This window comes from Myotis brandtii, unplaced genomic scaffold (assembly GCF_000412655.1).
Source record: "Myotis brandtii unplaced genomic scaffold, ASM41265v1 scaffold125, whole genome shotgun sequence".
NCBI lineage: Eukaryota > Metazoa > Chordata > Mammalia > Chiroptera > Vespertilionidae > Myotis > Myotis brandtii.
The window spans coordinates 5,739,963-5,747,135 of NW_005354385.1; positions in this window are offsets into that span (position 1 = coordinate 5,739,963).

A 7,173-nucleotide genomic window follows, 5' to 3' on the forward strand; every position below is an offset into this window, starting at 1 on the left:
AAAAAAATATATTTTATTGATTTTTTTACAGAGAGGAAGGGAGAGGGATAGAGAGTTAGAAACATCAATGAGAGAGAAACATCGATCAGCTGCCTCCTACACACTCCCCACTGGGGATGTGCCCACAACCAACGTACATGCCCTTGACCAGAATTGAACCTGGGACCCTTGAGTCCACAGGCCGATGCTCTATCCACTGAGCCAAACCGGTTAGGGCAATTAATTCCCTTTTAATGTGCATGAATTTCATGCACCGGGCTACTAGTGTATAAAATAAGCAGCAAAACTGCCATTCTCCACAGCATTTTCTCAATTCATTGAGATATTGCTTCCTGGCAATTGTTGTCAGTGTGGCCCTCAAATAAACTCATGAAAATTCTCTCCAGGTAATCTTCAGATGTCCAGTGGTCTGGACAATGGAGTTTCTTCTTGAGGTCATTCAGATGGTCATCTGAAGGTTTGATGTATGTCCAGGCATTAAAGCACAATGACCTATATGCATCCAGGTACTGGCACAGGCCTGGAAAGTTAAGAAGTTTCCAGACTAGTTAAGGCAAGAAGAGAATTGTTTCCTCCTGCCTCAGCCTACTTTATTTTAATAATTTAGCAGCATGACCATAGTGAGTCCATTTTATAACTTACTCTTTTCCTCAAAGTTCAGATATTTACTCATTTACATTTTATTCTTGTTGCTTTATGGCTTTGCTTTTTTAGAAGGAAAAAGTCATAGTTTCTACTTTGTATATGAGGAGTAAAGTCACTATCCAATTACATTTAAAAAAATGTATGTGCTAGGTACTATTTTGGACACTTGGGAAACACCCAAGAACCAAATGAACAAAAATCCCTAGGCTTGAGGAGCTTATGTTCTTGTGGGGGGAGAGACACAATAATCAATAAACATGTTAAATTAGTAAACTGCATGCTGGAAATAAAGTGTTGTATTGCTTATTAAACTAAATGGAATACGTATAGATTTTTTTAAAAAGGCTAAGAACTAACCCTGGAAGAGGAAGATCAGCAGAGAAAACTGAGAAGGAGCAAGGGTGAATTAGGAGGAAAATCCTTTGCGGTCCTAGAAGCCACATGGAAAATGTATCAAGTTAGAGGAAATGACCAACTGTGCTAAATACTGCCAGTAGGTGTACAAATGAGTACTGAATCTAGCAACATTGAATCTAGCAACATGAAGATCATTGGTGACTTTGATGAGCAATTTCAATGGGGAGGAAGCAAAGACCCAGTTGGAGTTTATTGAAGATGAATCTAGAGGAGAGGATTGGAGATAGCAAAGCTGCCTATCAAGGAAGTGGTAGTTGTCAGGGGAACTGAGTTGAAAGAAGGCTTTCCTGTTGGGAATAAATTTAGAGAAGGGAGAGATATTACAGCAATCTCCTTGAGTCTGTGTGGTACTCAGGGTCCTTGCAGGAAGTAGATGGCACAGTCAAAAGAAAGAGGCTGGAGAGATTATTACAGAGGTACGGGTTTACTTATGGGAAGCTCCCAATGGATGGCGAATCACTGGGTGTTCACCAAAGATGGAGACTCCCTCGAAGAGGAAAATCAGGGATAGTGATCTGAATCCTGAGAAGGGGTTTTGGTGCTAGAAAACGGTTGTAAACAGAAGTTGGAACAGAGCTTCTGCCAATGCCAGTCAGTGGGGAGGGATTGTGGATGAACACCCCAGCTTCTCCTTCCTGCCACCTTTCTATGTCCTGGTGGCGCCTCCCCTTGTCTGTGTTCAAGTGGAAGTCAGAGGACAAGGAAACCTGGTTGATGCTATCCACAGAGATCAGCTCCAGAGCAAGGAGGAGAAGGTAGAATACAGAGCTGGAGGAGCAAAAGGAGGACACCTTGCACAGCAGGTGAGAGGAGACGGGATCTGGTGCACAAGTAGAGGGACTGGCTTTAGGTAGGAAGAAGGGCAGTCCTTTTACAGAAGGGGTTCTTAATTTTTGTGTGTGTCATGAACTCATTAGTAATTAAACCTATGGACACTTCTCAGAATATTTTTTTAAATATATAAAATACTTTGGAGTACAAAAAAAACTAATTTTGTTGAAATTCAAATCACTTTAGAAATAGAATCTGTGATATCCTAATACATGTGTTTCTTTATTAATGTTATAAATAATAAGATCTATCAGTGGGCCTAATAACTATTATAATTTCAAAATAGGGATGCACCACATTATGTGAAAACTGTTTTATGATATAAATATGATGTCTACTGGTGACAAAAGCATAGGTATTGTTAATGCTATGGTGGTTTACCGTAGTTTGCTGTTTACAACATAGTTTAAGGGAAAGTTAGATTTAAGTTAAGAGTTAATGGAAATAAAGATTCATTTTTTGCATGCAAGATCGCCAATGCCATGATTCAGTCCAAAGATCTGTTAGGAGGAAGGCAGAGTGTGAGGACACGGAAGCTGACCTGTGGAGAGATACATGGAAATCTGCAGAGCCCTATTCTGCACTTCTCATTGAAGAGTCAATTCATGAGCCAAGAGTGAGGATGGAGAAGTAGATGTAAAAGGTTTGACAAGACAGGAGAAGGCATGAAACAGTCTTCTAGGAAAGAAGGAAAGTAAACAGACTAGGGAAATAGCATGTCATTCATTATCAAGTGGCATTAAGGGCCCATTTGACGTTTGTAGGAGACTTTAATAAAAGACTGGTCAGCAAGGTAATGGTTTCCTCCAGCCATTTTCAGCCACACAAAAACAGGGACAGATTATGGAGGGAGCTGGAGTCACCAAAGTTGGGGTTCTGCCAAGTGAGTGTGGCAAAAGAGGCCAAGGGAGTAGAGGAAGTACATAAGAAGGGAATGTAATGATAACCCATGGAAATTGGTTTGATATGAGGGAAAAGAGGACATCAGGAAAATGAGAGACAATGAAAAAAGTGGTAGACTAGATAAAGTGAAGATCCCACGAGGGCTCAAAGGACTGTAGAATCAGGGTGTGAAAGATAGAAAGTAAAGAATGAGATTTTAGCTTAGCCGGTTTGGCTCAGTGGATAGAGCATCGGCCCTTGGAATGAAGGGTCCCAGGTTAAATTCCCGTCAAGGGCACGTACCTCAGTTGCAGACTCAATCCCTGGCCTTGGTCGGGGAAGTGTGAGAGGCAACCAATCAATGTGTGTCTCTCACATCAATGTTTAGTTCTCTCTGTCTCCCCCTCTCTCTCTCTAAAAATAAATAAATAAATAAATAAATAAATAAATAAATAAATAGGAAAATATTCTCGAGTGAGGATTAACAACAACAAAAAAGAATGAGATTTTAAATATAACCTCTTATGGTAGGCAGACTAGTGCCCCCATCCCAACATGTCTACGTACTAATCCCGGGAATTTGTGAATGTTACCTTATGTGTCAAAAGAGATTTTGCACTTACGTAAGTGAAGAACCATAAAATGGGATATTGTCCTGGAGAGTCCCAGGGGGCCCAATGTGATTGCAGGGGTCCTTAAAAGTGACTGAGGGAGGCATAAGAGAGTCAAAGAGATCTGACAAAAAATGTGGGAGCAGAGAGATGCATCTTTGATGGATTTGAAGATGGAAGAAAGTGCTGTGAGCCAAGAAATGCGGGTGGCCTCTGGAAGCTGGAGAAGGCAAGGGAAGAGATTCTCCCCTAGAGCTTCGGGAAGGAATGCATCCCTGCTGACAGCTTGATTCTGGCCCAAGGTCAGACTTCTGAACTACAGAACTCTAAGATAATACATTCATATTGTTCTAAGCCACTGTGTCACACTTTTTTTTGGCAGCGATAAAAAACGAACACACCTCTTAATCAGTTTCATGCTGGCTTAGACTTTGAGGAATTCAAGTATAGGTCTAAGTGACAAAGCATAAACAAGAAGAAGCAGTAAACAGAAGATAGCTATTTTTCTAAACTTGGAGAAATTAACTTAGGTGAATAATATTTAAGACTAGAACAACATCTCTCCATTTATATGTGGGGTTTTTCTGCCAACATCTAATACTTTTTTATTTGCTTTCTCACAAATTTTTTTCACTCTTTTCCTCACTTCCATAGGCTTTTTGGTCTTTATCAGATTCACATTTTTTTTTGTTTCCTTTGGAAGTTATGATGAATGGGATTTAAATAGGAAATTGAAGAATGTGTATAAATTTGAAAAGTATAATGCACTCTAGGATATAAGATATGATATTACTCATAAAGATGATGAATTCAAATCCTCTAAGACTTTCCTGAAAATATTCAGATGTGTGAAATATTTAGAATGATATTAAATGCCATTTATTACCACAGACCTATATCTCTATAGTGTAGTGAGAGTAGTATACACAGGGACAGAAACAGGTAATAATGACTTCTAGAGATTTGGCTGGATCATTTCCAAACCTCCCCACCAAGGTTTGGGATACATTATGATTATATTCTAAAACCTACAGAAATAGTTGGAAAGGAAATACATGATTTTTTTCTAGTGAATTGCTGTGACCTTGTAGAACATTTTTAAAAATTTGATTTTCTTGCCCAGCCAAAGTGGTTCAGTGGTTGAGCATTGACCAGGAGGTCACGGTTCAATTCCTAGTCAGGGCATATGCCAGGGTTGCGGGTTCAATCCCCAGTAAGGGGCATGCAAGAGGCAGCCAATCAATGATCCTTTCTCATCATTGATGTCTCTATCTCTCCCTCTCCCTTCCTCTCTGAAATCAATAAAAAAAAATTTTTAATTTGATTTTCTTTATTCAATTTAACATCCTTTTGTATGTCTACTTTAATATTCTTTTTTTCTCTTTTTTTCTTTTTTACTACTATGCGGTCCCTACAGTCATGGTCATCATCAACTCATAACTATTTAGTGCTTTTAACTTTACAGAAGGTTTCATTATAAACTATTTCAAACACACAGAGATCTATAGACATCATATGACCATGTACTCCAATTCCGATTTCACAAGTGTTAACAGTTAGTTCTCCATGTCCGCTTGGGATTTTTTTTTTTAAAGAAATTACATGTAATTTCCTTTCTTCTTCTTTTTTTTTTTTTTTTTTTTTTTGTTAATCCTCACTTGAGGGTATTTTTTCCATTGATTTTTAGAGAGAATGGGAGGAAGGGGTTGGGAGAGGGGAGAGAAAGAGAAACATCAATGTGAGAGAGACACATCGATTGATTGCCTTTCGCAAGCGCCAGGGCAGGTGATCAGACCTGCAGCCCCATTATGTGCCCTGGCCTGGGAATCGAATCCACCACTGGGAATTTCACCATGACCTCCTGGTTGTTCATAGGTTGCTCAACCACTGAGCAACACCAGGCTCTTTTTCTATTTTTAATTGTAGTCAGAAAACATACCCCCAAAAATATCAATTCTTTGGAATTTGTTAGCACTTCCTAAGTTTCCCATACTTTAATATTCTTTACGTTCTACTAATTCCATCTTATTTGAATGTTTTCCGTTTAAGACCTGCTCAGATGTATTTATAATTTTTTTTTCTCTTTCTTGTTTATGTATGGGTTTGGAAGGTTCTGTTTTTTTAAGTTTTCCTTACTTTCAATTTAATCTGATCTTTATATCAACATCAATATCTGTAAATAAAACAAATGTACTGATGTTGGTATATGTACACTATATTCAGTGTCTTATTTAATATGATATTCAAGTTCAGATTTTATGAAAGAAAATTTTTTGGAAAGAAAATTTTTTAGAAATATGATTTACAACTCATCTCCCACCAAAAACAACAACAACAACAACAAAACGTTTCTTTCCAGGCTCTGTTATTGTAAAGGCGAGTTGTTTACATGTCTTCCATTGCTTTTAAAATTTCTAAAACATGTATCCACAGCTGTTTCATTTCCTTCTGAACACATAGCTAGCAAAGAAAACCACTAGGAGAAATCACACCCCTCAAAAAGTAAACTCCCTAATAACACAGGCTCTTGGGCCTCCACTGGAAAAGCCACATCCTTGAGAGTACTTAGAAAATACAAAACAGTTTTGAGCATTTATTTGACTGTCAAAAAATTATAAATGGGACTTCCTTGGCTAACTATTAATAATCTCACAGTGCCCTGGCTGGTTTGGCTCAGTGGATAGAGTGTCGGCCTGCAGACTGAAGGGTCCCAGGCTCGATTCCAGTCAAGAGCACATGCTGGGGTTGCAGGCTCGATCCCCAGTGGGGAGCATGCAGGAGGCAGCTGATCAATGATTCTCTCTCATCATTGATGTTTCTATCTCTCTCTTCCTCTCCCTTCCTCTCTCAAATTAATAAAAATATATTTTAAAAAATTATAATAATAATCTCACAGTGATTCTCATGATATCAAATAAAAAGTTACATTATATTAAATTTAATAGAACCAAGACATTTATTTAAAATAAAATTATATGTACAATATCTACAGTATAAAACCTAATCTTCACATTGCTCTCTGAAATTCTATCCCAGCTAGAGCGAATGGGGATCACTTACAAAACAATCTTAAAGGGGTTCTTTTTGTTTTTTTATTCTAAAATATCAAATATTTTAGTAATTAATATTTTTCAAACACAAACTATTGCACTTAAAAAATAGTGTAATGATGATGATGATGATGATGATGATGTTGATAGCCTCCTATCTCACTCAGAAGAAAAGCCAGTTATTCCTAGAAGACCCATCATGACCTGGCCCCTCCTCTAACCTCTCTCATCTCCTCTCTTATTTCTCCCGTGCCTTCTCCTCTACCAATATCTCCACCCCAGCCACACTGGTGTCCTAATTGTGCTTTGACATATTAGCACACTCCTGCTATAGGGCCTTTATGGATGCTGTTCCTCTGTCTGGAATACTCTTCCCCAGAGAGCCACATGACTCACTCATTGTCTTCAGATCTTTACTCAAAAAGTGGCTCAGCGGTTGAGCATCAACCCAGGAACCAAAAAGTCACTGGTTTGATTCCCATTCAGGGCACATGCCTGGGTTTTGGGATGGATCCCCAGTGGGGGGGGTCATGCAGAAGACAGCCAATCGATGATGTTTCTCTTTTATTGATGTTTCTATCTCTCAATTCTTCTCCCTTCCCCTCTCTAAAAATCAATAAAAACATATTTTTTAAAAAGGTCACATTCTCTATCTTTCTGGGCCCTTTATTTCAAATTTTCTAAAATGTCATATCCCCTTCCCTTTTTATTATCGTAAGAGCTTATCACTATTTGGA